A 16011-nucleotide genomic window follows, 5' to 3' on the forward strand; every position below is an offset into this window, starting at 1 on the left:
GATTTGTTTTTAAATGAAAATTTTAATGCAATCTCCTTCTCTCACAGTTTTATTACATTATACTAACTTACTCTCACATTTTTAATTAGTTTGTCTGTACAACACTTTGAATGGATTTTGCTATGTAACGTAAATAGATGTCTTTGATCATTTTCTTTAACTTTCTTGGAAGATCTGCAACTGAAACTGTGAGAAATATGTGATGTGTTTCAGCTTTTCTGAAATCAGCACAGCAAAGAAGGACTCATCCAGGCTGGAGAAACTGATCAGGAGGGCTAGCTCTGTGGTCGGCATGAAGCTGGACACTCTGGTGACAGTGGCAGAGAAAAGGACATTAAAGAAACTGATGGACATTATGGACAATGCCAGGCATCCTCTGCACACGGCCATTAACAACCAGAAGAGTCTGTTCAGTGACAGGTTGCTTCTCCCAAAGACAAGAACTAACAGACTTAAAAACTCCTTTGTCCCACACGCCATCAGACTGTTTAACTCCTCTCTGGAGGGGAGAGGGAGGGGAAACAGGAGGACAAAGGAGGGAACAACTAAGCTGTAGTGCCTCTTCACCTCACTGTGCAATACCTTTTGTGCAATACTTTTGTAAATAGTCAACGGTGCAATAGACTCAATACTTGAAATGTGCAATTCACTTGTATTTTTATTTTTATTCCTATTTATTCTATTTATCCCCTTCGTATATTTTATTTATATTGTCTCTGTATTTATATATATGTGTGTGTGTATAACTCTGTAACTTCTGTCGGTGCTGTGCTTTTTTGGAAATCGAATTTCCCAGAGGAACCCACCCGAGGGATTAATAAAGTTCTATCTTATCTTATCTTATCTTATCTTATCTTATCTTATCTTATCTTATCTTATCTTATCTTATCTTATCTTATCTTATCTTAAATCAGTAACACTAGCAGGTGCCTGCCAAAAAGAAGCTGAAACTTGGTTCTGCTAATATATGCCATATTCATATGGCATATATTAGCGTATATTAGCCAAGGGCAAGAATAACCCCTTTATTACCAGGCCGGTGATATATAGAACACTTGCCTCCATCAAGAGACTGCAGAATTCACTGCAACATGTGACTACACAAGGGCTATAGATCACACTGTACCTGTGCAAATATAGGACTGTATTAAACTTTTGAACTACCCCTCATTTTTTTTATATTTTGCTTCCAAGGAGCCAGATTTTCTAATACATTTTTAAAGTGGTCTTCAGCAATAGTTCTCCAGGCTTTGTGAAGTTTTTTTTACCTCACCATTTTCAGGTCAAGTGTATTTATTAAGACACTTAACACTGCCTGAGTCATTCAAGCACAAAAAGGGTACCTAATGCAATGGATGAACACAGCAAAGAACCAATTTTAAATTGTATCTTTAGGCACTTTGTTACTATCGGCCTCTCTGGAATTTCTTTTTTGTATTTTGTTTTTTTTCCCATTTCTTTAGCTGAATAGAAAATTCGACAGCCATAAAATTCCCAGATTCCCAGAGAACTATTAGCCAGAAAACTTGGCATATTTTGACATGGATTGCAGTGTAGATTTTAAAAAAAATCTGAGGAAACTTGATGGGTGGAAGACAAAATAAGAAGTGGCAGGTGAAAGAAACTGTCTACATCAAAGACTTGTAATGTGACCTCAGATCAAATGAAATGTTGATTCCACTCTCAGTGGAAGAGTGACCATCATATAGCCATTCCTAACAAATGGAAACAGAGACAAAAGGCTCAGGTATGCCAAAATACACAAAAACTAGACTGAAAATCAGTGGCATCACTCTTATGGAGTGGACTGGAGAAGTCAGCAGAGACACACGGCCAGTGCAGTGAAAGCCTACCTGGACAGTAAACAAACAATGGAACTCCCTCAGTCATGAATTGGCCTCCTCAGTGGCGGGACATCGACATTACTGAAGCAGTGTGGGATCATCTGGACAGAGAACAGAACAAAAGGCAGCCAACATCCAAAGAAGAGCTTTGTGCGTCCTTCAGGAAGCCTGGAGGACTATTCCTGAAGACTACTTGAGAGAGTTCAGGCTGTGTTTAAAAACAAAGGTGGTCCTACCAAATTTCCCCTTTTAATCTCTTTAGAATTGAAAAGTCTTTGCCATATTTTTGGACAATAGCATCTACAATACTGCACTGTGCCGACATGACAAGACTATCATAACAGTGCCTCCGGTTGTGTGTGCAGGTGTTTTATTTTGAACTTTAGATTATTGAGGATCAAATGCCTCAGGATAGATATCAAATAAATAAAACTTTCTTATTTGTGTCCTACCAAAAGGAAACACACATGAAAACCAGTCTGGGAGTGATTTAGAGTTTGCTTGTTTGTGTTCAGGTAAATATGCTGCTGTTCTGAGGATATTTGTTTTTCTTTTAAAATACAAGTGATACAGGCATGGAGCCTAAAAACAGAAACATACAGTTTCAACTATTTTCTAACTAGGATTCAGTGATATTTTGCTGCTCTCTAGTGACCATTTTGCAAAACTACACTTAAAGTAAATGTTCTGCTGTTTCAATTTGACTGCCACAAAAATCAAAATTATTATTTTTTATCATTATCATCATCATTATTATTATTATTATTGTTATTGTTATTATTATTGAACAGGCAGTCTCAACATTTGTAATATGCCTTTTTAAGCTTTCCCATCACGTTCTTGTCTAACAAATATCTGACCAAGATAACACTTATCAAGACACTGATGCTAATGAAAACACATGCTAATGCTTTCCAGTTACACTTTTATTTTATGATCAATATTGCTAACGTGGTTAACACAGGCCAAGAAAACCCGAGTCACTGCGTCAAGTATGAGCCAAGGAAGAAATAAAAATCCAATATTCTTACAAAAACAAATCCTTGCCAGAATGATAACACGCTTACCTTTAACACATTTTCAGAAACAGGAACTGTTGTAACCTGAAGGCATTTCAAGTATTAGCAGCATGTCCTTTCTATGGCAGCCATTTTTATTTGTCATACCAAGACTATCACAGTTGAACAAATAAAATTGATGATGGCTGTTAGTTTGTGTTACATTCCAAGTTAGCCATGTTAGTGGAAACGCACACTTCTAAGGTATAACCGGAATGACACCATTGTAAACAATACAAGAGGCTTAGAGTGCAGTTTAAACTGTGTGTAGCATTCTCTGAATGAACAAGTTGTAGCATATACCTAGAGTAAAACAAGACATTAAAATAAGATAAGATAAGATAAGATAACCTTTATTAGTCCCACACGTGGGAAATTTGTTTTGTCACAGCAGGAAGTGGACAGTGCAAAAGTTATGAGGCAAAAATTAGAATACAATAAGAATAAATACAGTACACAGCTGTACAGAATAGAATAAAATAAAATACTATATACAGTAGAATAAAATAAAATAAATATACAATAAGATAAAAATAGAATACAAATACAAATACTATATACAACTGAGTAAAAATACAACGATGACAGAAAGGATTATTGCACTTAGTATTATTGCATATGTATGGATGTGTGTGCTTGATCAGTTAAAGTCTTTATTATGGAGTCTGACAGCAGTGGGGAGGAAAGACCTGCGAAATCTCTCCGTCCCACACTGTGGGTGCCGCAGTCTCCCACTGAAGGAGCTGCTCAGTGCTGTCACAGTCTGCTGCATGGGGTGGGAGATGTTGTCCATCAGGGATGACAGCTTAGCCGCCGTTCTCCTGTCACTCACCACCTCCACTGGGTCCAGAGGGCATCCTAGAACAGAGCTGGCCCTTCGGATCACCCTGTTCAGTCTCTTCCTGTCCCCAGCAGAGATGCTGCCGCCCCAGCAGACCACGCCATAAAAGATAGCAGAAGCCACAACAGAGTCATAGAATTTCTTCAGGAGTGGGCCCTCCACCCCAAACGACCTGAGTCTCCGCAGCAGGTACAGCCTGCTCTGCCCTTTCCTGTAGAGGGCGTCTGAGTTATGAGTCCAGTCCAGTCTATTGTTCAGATGAACACCAAGGTACCTGTAGCTGTCCACAGCCTCAATGTCCATACCTTGGATGTTCAGTGGTTGCAGTGGAGAATGCTTGTGCCTGCGGAAGTCTACCAGTTCCTTGGTTTTACTGGCGTTGATCTGGAGGTAGTTCAGCTGGCACCAGTCCACAAAGTCTTGGGTCAGACCTCTGTACTCCTTGTCGTCCCCATCAGTGATGAGGCCGACTATTGCAGAGTCATCAGAGAACTTTTGCAGGAAGCACTGGGTGGAATTGTGGGAGAAGTCTGCAGTGTAGATGGTGAAGAGGAACGGAGCCAGAACCGTTCCCTGTGGGGCCCCCGTACTGCAGACGACCCTGTCCGACACACAGCCCTGAGTCCTCACATACTGTGGTCGGTCGGTGAGGTAGTCCAGGATCCAGGTAGTGAGGTGATGGTCCACTCCAGAGTTCACCAGCTTGTCCTTTAGAACCGAGGGAAGAATGGTGTTGAAGGCACTGGAGAAATCAAAGAACATGATTCTCACAGTGCTTCCAGCGGTCTCCAGGTGAGCGAGGGAACGATGTAGGAGGTGAATGACGGCATCATCCGCGCCAATGCCAGGCTGGTAGGCAAACTGAAGTGGGTCCAGTGATGAGCTTATTAGGCGCCGAAGCTGAGCCAGGACCAACCGCTCCAGGGTCTTCATCAGGTGGGATGTCAGAGCCACCGGCCTGTAGCTGTTGACGTCCTTGGGGCGTGAAGTCTTTGGCACTGGTACAACACAGGAGGTTTTCCAGAGCTGTGGGACTCTTCCTAACCTCAGGCTCAGGTTGAAGAGGTGCTCCATAAACTATGAGTATGTCCATAAAGTAAAAACATACAGCAAAAGAGTAGTTTTAAACACAGGTGTTACTAATGACATTAACAGAGTTTAGCCACAAAGCTTTAATTAACGTGATTAATAGCAACTGTGTTTCCATGCTATGCTAATATGCGCATTAGACAAGGTGGGCGATTACTATTCTTGTAAAATTAAACAAATGTGTTGCTTACTTTAATATGTATAATGCTTTATTGGGCCACACTTGCATTGTTCTTATTTAGTTTTAGAAGCTAGATCACACCTCGATTACCACTTTATGAAACTATTACTTGGAGGTATCCATGCTGTATTTTGGTGTTTTGACAGTGGGGATAGATTCATTTACTCATGTTACACTCATTTTTATTAGAGCTACATCGGCCTTTAAATTATTAGCATTCAGCTCAAAATGAAAAGATTTAGGCTGAACCTGCAGAAACAGTTGATCGTTTTTCACATAGTTCAGGGGGAAGCACTTGTATCCTGACATCGAGCGGTTGCGCCTTTATATGTCGACAGAGAGAGGTCCTTCTGTATTTTGAAGAATGTGGTAGTTTGCTAATTACTTCCCAGCTGTCATCTGGAAGAAGCTGGTGCCAAAATGGGCAGGAGGGTGCAGACAGCTCAGTCTATCATACGCTGGTATTTCCAAGGCAGCTTCCCTTGGCAGTCATGAACACCTAGACAATTGCTGGGCTGCAGGTTAATGCGCAGCCCTGTTAGTAGGGGTTACCTAACACCTTTGGAAGGACTTACAGCAAGGCCATGCCAAGCAGCTCTGGGTTCAGTATTGCCGCTACTGTCCCATCATTCTTCTTTGCCAAAGGTGTGTTTTCTGTCTACTCCACAGAGAGGCTGATGCACATTAGAAGCACAGCTGCTCTTGTCAGCTACATACAGGATGAAAGCTTACCTTAGGATGCCATTGCAGTATCTGTGATGGAAAGATATGATACAAAGGATCAACGACAAAGAATGGATGTCGCCTCTGTGAGTTATAACATGTTTTTAGAGAGAAGGCTGAAGGGGGATTGCTCCGGGCTAGCCAGTCAGATAAAGATAAGAAAAAAAAATCGTGATGTTCTAAAGACACTTTCAGCAACTGAGAGCACAGCAGAACATCATGCAGTGTAAACAGTAGAATCAAACAAGTAATATAGTTAAACTTCATATAATTTCCCATCTGATTACTTTGCAATGTTTTGCTGTTAAACTTGGCATCACCGTTGTTCGTTCCCTCAGTCAGTGGAGAGTAACCAGTTTGCCTAAAAATAATTCACTCTTAAACAGAATGAATTATTTCCACAAAAAATTAATAAAATATCATTAACCTAAAACTTAGACCTCTAGCCATGCCAAAATATGCATTTACATATTGCACAGGGATTTAGCAAAAGGAAAGCCTGAGCACTCACTAAATGTTCAAAATCCTAGGGGCCAGTCTATATTGGAGGGATGTAATTGCCAATGTACTTACCGCCTTTTACAGTTGATTGCACTTGTAATGTGATGCAGACTGTAAAGGAGTTCAGTTTTGGAAACATCTGTAACTGATGAGGTTTTAAAGCGCCTACAGGGGATGAATCACTTTTTAAAAAAAAGCATAAAGGGCAGTAACATGATTCTACTTTTGTTGTGCATCGAAAAAACAGAAGCGCCCGACACATCGCAGCCGACAGTGTAATACATTTAGGTTGTTTTTTTTTGACAGACTTAGTTGCGATAACAGATGGTAGGCTGAGTTCTCATGAATAACAAGGAGCATGGTAGACCTTGGCTTGTTTCTTAGAATCGTATTAAAATTAAATTACAGAGAGCAGAATGGCATGAAAAGAGAGAGCATAATTTGCTCAGAAGAAGCACACGCTGGATAGCTGTCTGTGTTTGATACTCAACCCACTTCTCCTTCTCCGTTACTTAATTACAGTTGTGCAGGGATCCCACACCTAATGGAGTTTCACTGTCACTGGCGAGTTTGAATTAGAAACGTTCTTTGGTAATAACTTTAATTGGACATTTTTCCAAACACAGTGCTGGTCATATTTTAATTTTGTTCTTTTATCTCTGTCAGTATGTATTCTTTTTTTTCTTTTTTCTTTTACCATTGTAATAGGATTGTATAGGACTGGAGTGTATGGCTTTGTTATGCAATCGAAATTACCATGTGTGAGGAAATCTGGGGAAACACAGAGTCACAGACTGAAGATGATAGTGCCAGTGCTGACCTTTACCAAAGATTTGCAATATTAAGATTTGCAATATTAAGACGCGATTAAGATTCACGTTGTTCAGTTAACTGTTTAAATTCTCGATTAAACAGGAAAAAAACTTTGAAAGCACGACAGCTGATTCTGCCTAATTTGGGTGTGAGGCAAGGTATTGTTATTAACATCATATTACTATAATATTAACTTTTTAATTTTTAATTTTGTATTGTGTGTCTCAGTGTCCTATGGGAGTATCTGTACTGATCCACCCTGAGTTGTTGCTTGTGAGTGTTTCATATTTTTAGAATTAAAAACTGGAAAAGCACTTTAATGTAACAATCTCACCTTTACTGGACCCAGTAAGCAGATACAGACAGTAATGTTGGTGTTCAGGTGTTTTTATTTACAAGGTGCAAAAGTGAAGTGAGCGGGCAGAGGGCCGTTACCACGTCGGGGGTCAGGGAGGGTCTGTGGACAGGTAAAAACAATGTTACGCCTGGCAAACATAGAAATAAATGGGTATGGTGTCTGTAGTGACTGAATTAGAAATCCTTGCTTGTTGTTGAAAGAGTAAAGGAAGTGAGAGACTAAGTCTCCGGGCAGGCTGGGTTCTGGAGCTAGGATAACGAGTGCAGTGGAGAGTTTGTGGGCAGATGCCAGTCCAGGGGGTATTGAGTAAACAGGAGGGTTCTTGTAGTGGGTGAGCAGGTTGTGGGTCAGGGATTCTAAACAGGAGACGAGAAGCAGAAGGGAGTACAAAGGAGATGAAGAACAGAGCCACCATGGTAGATAGTACAGATCTCCTGAATAAATCTTGCAGGTGCAGAGAACAGGAAGGCCCCGAAGGTTACTTCATCCGAAGGAAAACCCTCCTGGAGAGGAAATGGGGGGGAAAAAAACCCATCCAGACTACCTGATCCTGACACTTGAGAATATATTTTAATAATCCTACACAAACTTTCTGACTGATTAGACCTTTTTAAGTCATTGTTTGCTTTTAAAAGCCTCCCTCTTTGGGATGTGACTCCCTTGAGTGACAGGTGTATCCATGTAAGCAGCTGCAGCAGACAGATTTCTGCTAAGCTTTAGCTCCGTGGGGTGTCCGAGTATCTTTAATAAAATTACCTGACTATTACTATGGCTTGCTGTGTGGTACACAACATCTGTTGAGTCTGCTCTTAGCTAATAACTTATTACATCCCCATTTTATCTAAATATAGATACTTCTGGAAAACCATAAAGCTAAAGAGGAGGTTATAAAATGTAACCAATACAACTAATGGAACTAATAGCTGATATCAGAATTGATACAGTTACAACTTACAACAGAGACTTTGAGGTTTGGCCCCAAATATAGCACTTTTTACAATAAGCCATATATTAAATGTCTTTTTACAACAGTGAAACTTACACCCACACTTCAGTGTGAGCCAGGGAGCAAACCACTAACCATTTAAATGGTAGGTGAATGACTCTGCCTCCACAGTTCATAGAGCGACAGACGCAGACAAACCTCCACACCCTCGCGCTTTGGAACAGAAACGTTCTTAACAGTATGCAACATGGCATGCGTCACATGTATGGATGAGGTAACATTTTTTAAAAAAAACATCTAATACTGTTTATTTAAATTTAGAGTCTTAACTGTGCTTAGCATTTTATAGAAGTCTTAGACATTCTAGGGCTAAACCTCAGCCCTTGACAGAAGTCCATGAGGAAGTCTAGTATCTACGTCTGTAACAGCAGGCGGAAGAGAGGAGATTACAGCTTATAAATTCCTGACTAGTATCTAATTTAGTGAGATCTTTGTATCTTACAGCATCTTACAGCATATGCTTTGAATACTGATCATACTCAATAAAAGCTAATGCAACAGTGGCAGACGCAGATCAGCTTTATTTATAAATTCAGTTTTTGGGCATAAACCAGTGATTATACATGTCATTAGTGACCAAAATTGAATTGGAAACATTTTAGTAATGAAGTACATGTAACTTCTAGGAGACACAATCAAACCATTTCGTTCAAACACTCCAGAGAAGAGAGCTAATCAAGTGAATTAAGTGAAAACATCTGTGTGCATGGGGTCTGCTGTGTAGGGACTTCAAAGGGATAAGATAAAGAGGTGGCTATTTCAAAAGCTGTACTTATATAGCTTAGACAGAAAAGGATTAGACAGAAACGAATCTGCCCTTTGAGGGAGCTTTAAAAGATCAAAGTAATCAAGATCCAGCTATATAAGCCATTATCCCCTAATATATATACAAAGATCTGCTGTAAATAAAAAAATGAATTTTATCCATAAAACTATATAATGCTGATGCACAAGATTAAAAGTGTATGTAATTTGTATGTAATCTAGTAGCCAAGTTAGTTGAAATAGCCAGTCAGAAGCATCCAGTAAATACCAAATAGCTAATGAACTATACATAAATAATTTCCAGTATTTTACATTCACTGTTTTTAAAAAGCAACATGTAAAACAGATTGTTGTTGTAAGTGGTATGTTTACAATAACAAACCGATGTATAAATATACATTATATATGGGTATACGTTATACCCTGATTAGCTATTAAATTGTGACCACCTGCCTAAGGTTGTGTTGGTCCATCGTCTGCTGCCAGACTCATCAAGGCATGGACTTCATTAGACCGCTGAAACTGTGCTGTGATATCTGGCTCCAAGATGTTAGCAACAGATCCCTGAAGTCCTGTAAGCTGTGAGGTGTAGTGACCTATCAGACTTGTTTCCCCAGCACATCCCAGAGATGCTCGACTGAATTGAGATCTGGGAAATTTGGAGACCGAGTCAACACCTCAGACTCACTTATGTGCTCCTCAATCCATCCTGAGCATTTTTACTTCATGGCAGTGCGCATTATCCTGCTGAAAGAGGCCACAGCCATCATGGATTAGAATTTCTATGAAAGGGTGTACACGCTGCGCAACAATGCTTAGGTTGGTGGTACGTGTCACAGTAACAGTCACATGGATGGCAGGAGCCAAGGTTTCATCAAACGTGGTTCATCAGACCAGGCCACCTTCTTCCGCTGCTCAGTGGTCCAGTTCTGATGCTCACGTGCCCATTGTTGACGCTGTTGGTGGTGTACAGCTGGTCTGGTCTGTGGCTATGAAGCCCCATATGCAACAAACTATGATGGACTGTGTATTCTGACACCTTTCTATCAGAACCAGCACTAATGAGCTACAGTAGCTTGTCTGTTGTCTGTTGACCACACGGGTCAGTCTAGTGGGAACACCCCACAAGGACCTTAGTTTTGGAAATACTCAGACCCAGTTGTCTAGCCATCACAATTTGGCCCTTGTTAAAGTTGCTCAAATCCTTATGTTTGCCCATTTTTCCTGCTTCTAACACATAAAATATCCTTAAACTATTCATCTGGCTTACCATAATTAGAAGATACTCACTCTTCGCTTCACCCCTCAGGCCTCTTCTGTGTCCCATACAATCCTCCTATTTGGGGATGATTCTGTATCTCTACAGGTGGTTGAACTACAGAACCATCTCCAAATAGGAGGCTGTGTACTCAGTACAAACCCAAGATAAATCAATAGATTTGCTTCACTCAACAAGAAAGTACATCTCAGAGTTTAATCGAAGTATTTTATCTTGCACTCATTTTAAGAAAGAATTGAAAAGCCACTTTAAAATTCCACCAATTTTCTGCTTTCAGTGGTTGAGAGATTAATCACTGACAAGATTCTTATTCCAAGAAACTATTGGCTTATCTGTGGAGCTAAGGAATCTGATCCAATTATGAGCAGAGACAATAAAATACTTCACAGTCACGCTCTGTATGTCTGCATCCCAGTATGCATGCTGTGTATAAATGTAACTTGTAAATATCATTGCAAAAAAAAAGACATATAGGCATTTTTTCATGCATGCTGCAAGAACATGCAGACAAATGAAACGACAGTGTAAAAGTTTGGCATTTCAGCTCTCTATCACTTTTTCCTTTTTCCCTCATAAACCAATGATTTATCCACCCGAAAGTAAATCCCTCTCCGCTGTAGCTGTCTGAGAACTTGCATTACAATAAGACAAATGGATGACACTGTGACAGAGTGATCAATAAAACCACTGTAGGCCTCGACCAGACAAAAAGAGCTCATTCCTATTCTTGTCGCAGTTTAATATTTCATCGCTGTGTGCCATTTTCAAAGGCAGAACTAATTTCTGACATTAATTACTAATTTCACTGATGGCATTAGCACTGATAAGTGTGATGATGATCAGATTAGTCAAGCTGTATTATGCTCAAAGACCCACAGCAACACTGTAAGAGTGCTAAAATAGAGGACAGTGACATGACAGGCATTTCACTAAATTCTCCTGTTTATGCATTATCACCAGACGAAACTCAGCAGACAGTAAAACCTTCAGCTAAAGATATTTTCGTATATTTAATTGCATTTGCTCTGAGCAATGAAGTCTCACTAAAGTAACACAGCAGAAACAAATCAGCCCTGTTTCACTCACGGATTATTGTAAATTCTTTTATAAGTGATATTTGGGTTAATGCTAACCTTAAGTCTTGTATATTAAGCTGGTTGGAAAATTTGGAATTAATGCAATGGGAAAAGCAGATTACTGGCAAAAGTGCTCATAAAACACCTGCGTTTCCAGACTTGCAGATCACTGAAACTAATCTTCAGGAAACTTTGACCTAGAATCGATCACATGTCAAGCCCTTCTGTAGCTTTTCCTTGTTTTTGCTCCTGCTAATCAATAAACTTTGCTCATGAGCCCAGAGAGAAATCTAACCGTGACCTGCTGCATCGCAATTCATGAAAGTTTCATTTTAGTTTTGACAGCTGACATTTGAATCCCAGCACCGTCTCGCCGACTGAAGATGTTTGTCATCTTCAATTAAATCTCTTTCAACGGGCTGTCCAAGCTTCAGATGCAGTAGATGAAGGGTATATTTAATTTGAACAGGTCTTTGCTTTCATGCTCATTTACAACTGTCATGTGGCCTCGAGTTCTCTGTTTTTTGTTAAAAATAAATTTGTCCTGGTATAACGTGTGTTTGATCCGGTGTCTCTAAAAAGAACTGCACAGCATACTACCAGAAATACAGTCATGGCAAAAACAAAGTACTGTTACTGTAGGATCTGGGGCAGGCCGGGGCTTCTTCCTCTAAATTCCTCCTTTCTCTCTCTCTCTCTCTGTCTCTGCCTTTCTCTCTTTTTCTGTTTTCTCTTAGGTGGGGAGGTGGGTGGATTATCTGTGCTTCTGCCCGTGGGCGGTTGTCTTTTCCCGGGATTACTCTCACACACCTGCAACTCATCAGTGCTGTGTATTTAGGACTGGCTGTGGCAATGATTCCCTGCCAGATCATTGTCTTTATTATGATGGTAAATTGGTCAAGTCATTGGTCAACTTGTAAGACTTTTGCAACTTCTGATCAGCAACCTTTCGGTCTCGTCTGCTTTCTCGTTATCTTCCTGGAGTTCCCTCCTCACTGTTTGAGAAACTTTCCTATCTGGAGTCCCTCCTGGAGTCTTAGGCCCACAGCAATACTTGTACAGCAACATCACTCGGGTTTTTGAATCTCTTCGGAAACAAGGACTTACCTCAGTTGCCTGCTCACCCTCTACTGACTTCCTCCCTTCATCTCCAAGCCTCAGCCTGCCCACCAGGTACCCCTCTCACAGCTCAGCATTCATCTTTGACAGGTAAGGACCCTAAGCGTAAATCCAGTGAGCTATTGCCGCCCTCTGCTCCCAACTGGCGTTTGTTAAACTACTGGTCCCCCTCTTCACAGACCCTGAACACCACTATCAGCCATCGCCTGATAAACCCCCGGTCTGTTATTCACCCTGATAAACCTTTTAAACTGTACGTCAGTTGTCCAAGTCTGCTTATAGGGTCCATTCTTTGTAAAATTAGATGAACAACAACATACAAAATACGACATACAACGCGGTGTCATTATTTATTTACCAAAAAATAAAATGCAGAAGCAGTGTGTGACAAACTAAGGACTAAGGATCCTTACTGCTTTCATAGGAATGGAGAGAGTAAATAGCAGCCAGGTACTGATAATCCAATCGACTTAATTAACCCTCATCCTCCCAAAAGCCACAGCACTCCATGCTGCATTAACTCACCTGAAGGGCATGGTAGCTATGTGCGGATGCTCTTCGTGGATTACTGCTCAGCTTTTAACACCATCCTTCCACACAAACTGGTGGCCAAGCTACAAGACCTGGGGCTTCCATACAGCACCTGCATGTGGATCAATAGCTTCCTCTCGGGCCGTAGACAGAGAGTCAGAGTTGGCCATCACACATCCTCAACCCTGAGTCTCAGCACTGGCTCACCCCAGGGCTGTGTGCTCAGTCCACTGCTCTACTCTCTCTACACACACGACTGCACTCCTCGCCACCACAGCAACATCTTTGTGAAATTTGCAGATGACACCACAGTGGTGGGGCTCATTTCCAAGGGAGACGAGTCTACGTACAGAGACGAGGTGGAGCAGCTGACGTCATGGTGTAAGGCCAATAACCTCCTCCTCAACACTTCAAAAACCAAAGAACTCATAATAGACTTCAGAAGGAAAAAGGCAGAGATCCAACCACTATTCATAAATGGGGACTGTGTAGAAAGGGTGGCAAGCTTCCGCTTCCTGGGAGTCAATATAGAGGAGAACCTTTCCTGGAGTGTGAACACCTCCGAGCTGCTGAAAAAGGCCCAACAGAGACTGTACTTCCTGAGAATTCTCAGGAGGAATAACATCACACAGAGACTGCTGGTGTCCTTCTACAGAGCCACCATTGAGAGTGTTCTAACTTACTGCATATGCATCTGGTACACTAGCTGCACAGGGGCTCAGAGGAAAGCACTCCAAGGGATCATTAACACCGCCCAAAAGATCACTGGCTGCCCTCTCCCCACACTGGAAGTTCTACACAACGCCCACTGTTTTAAAAAGGCCCAAAACATCATAAAAGACACCTCACATCCTGGCCACTCCCTGTTCGAACTGTTGCCCTCAGGCAGACGGTACAGGGCAATCAGAGCAAGGACTAATAGACTCAAACACAGCTGTTATCCAACTGCAATAACACATCTGAATACTACAAAAAAATGTCCATCACGCCACTCTTGTGTTAATCTATGCACGGTCTGAAGCATGTGTGTGGGAATGTATGTGAATGTTTTACTGTTATATCTTATTAGTATTTTAAGTATTCTATCTATTTTATTTATTGAATTTTATTGTTTTATTTATATTTTGATATTGCTAGGGATGATGCAATGATCGGGGACCATTCTTAATTTCGTTGTTCTCATGACAATGACAATAAAGTTTCTGATTCTGATTCTGAAAATATTTGACATTCATAAACCAAACTTGGTGCCTGGGAACCCCAAGAATAATTTACTTGTAATGATAACAAATAATAAAAGCAAAATGTATTTTAATTCATGCCATGTAAAGAAAAAACAATACAGTTTTTTAAATTATCATTTTTGCAATGGTACAATTAATTTGAATACTTTATAAAACAAAAATCGATACTTTTCTTTAATAAAACATTCAGCTTTATCTCAAGTACATTATGCATTATTACCGAAAAGCTTTTTTTTTTAAGACAATCCTTTGAGTCTGGTATCACTTATAGTTTTCATCAGTTTCAAGTAAACATTATTCGTGTTGTTTTTGAATGAAATGAATTCAGTCATTTAGGTCATTTAGGTCTAATATCTTGGATCTGACCTCTAAAGAAAGTTATGACAGTCTGCTAATTTGGAGCATTTAGGTGTGAGTTAACACCAACGTGAAAAGGAGCTGTCATCACAGTTGTTGTTGCCCATTGGTCTGGGAAGGATTGTCAAGCCATTTCCAAACAAGTTGAAGTCCATCATTCTACACTGAGAAATATTACTGACAAGACAGCTGCCACTCTTCCTAGGAGTAGACGTCTCAGATCAATGCTCATAGTTACTGTAGTTCATTATAGTAGAATGAGATGAAGACTGAATAAGTACATCTTATTTGAAAGAGCTGTCAGGAGAAAGCCTCTCCTCTCTAAAAAGAACATGGCAGCACAGCTCAGGCTTGCAAACTTGAACAAACCACAAGGCTTCTGGAACAATGTTCTTTTGACAGACCAAAGTATGTTATGTTTGGCAAAGCGCACAGCAAATGAAAACCAAACACAGCAAGTCAACACAAACACCTCATATTAAGACCTATTAAGGACTCGGTTTTTACCCTGATATGCAAAACCTTAGAGCCTGCAGAGGCTGCACTTTCTTTTTACCGTGACAGTATAAAGCAATAGTCAGAAACTGTACTTTTGGCCTAAATAAGCTGTTAATATCTTCATGTGATGTAAAGTTGGACTTAACCTTTACAGATATTTTTATTTGTAGTATTTTATTTTATTCTTCTGCTTTTTTGTCTGTTTGCACATTCAGGTTTTACTGTATGTGAAAAGTTCAGTTTTAGCTTGATTTTGATTGGTTAAATTATTATTATTGTTATTATTATTACTGGTCATGAAGAAACGCAGTTCCACTGGATAGTCTTTTGAATCCTACGTAATATTTACCTAAGGTATTCCACTTACGGTAAGTAATTAAAATGGAGCCTAGTATGAAAATGATAATAACATTTCCTCTCCTTGGTGTAGTTTTCTGTCATCTTTATTCATACAAGTTCAGTGGTTAAGTTTGATTAATTTAATGGAGGGATTCACATCTGTGACCCCTTAATACTGTAAAAACAAATGTCTACGATTAAGTCTATGTTGCAGAGAAGTTCGTCTCAGAAGAAATTTGCCCTCACTGAATGTTTTCGTCCTCAGTAGTTGCTGGAACCTGGTGAGGTAAACAGGATTGCACTTAACATGCAACAATAAAGATATTCTTTTCCCCCTTATTTTGTAAATTGTACTTTAGTGATCATTTCAGGACCAGCTTGGGATCTGG

This window comes from Astatotilapia calliptera, chromosome 13 (genome assembly GCF_900246225.1).
Source record: "Astatotilapia calliptera chromosome 13, fAstCal1.2, whole genome shotgun sequence".
NCBI lineage: Eukaryota > Metazoa > Chordata > Actinopteri > Cichliformes > Cichlidae > Astatotilapia > Astatotilapia calliptera.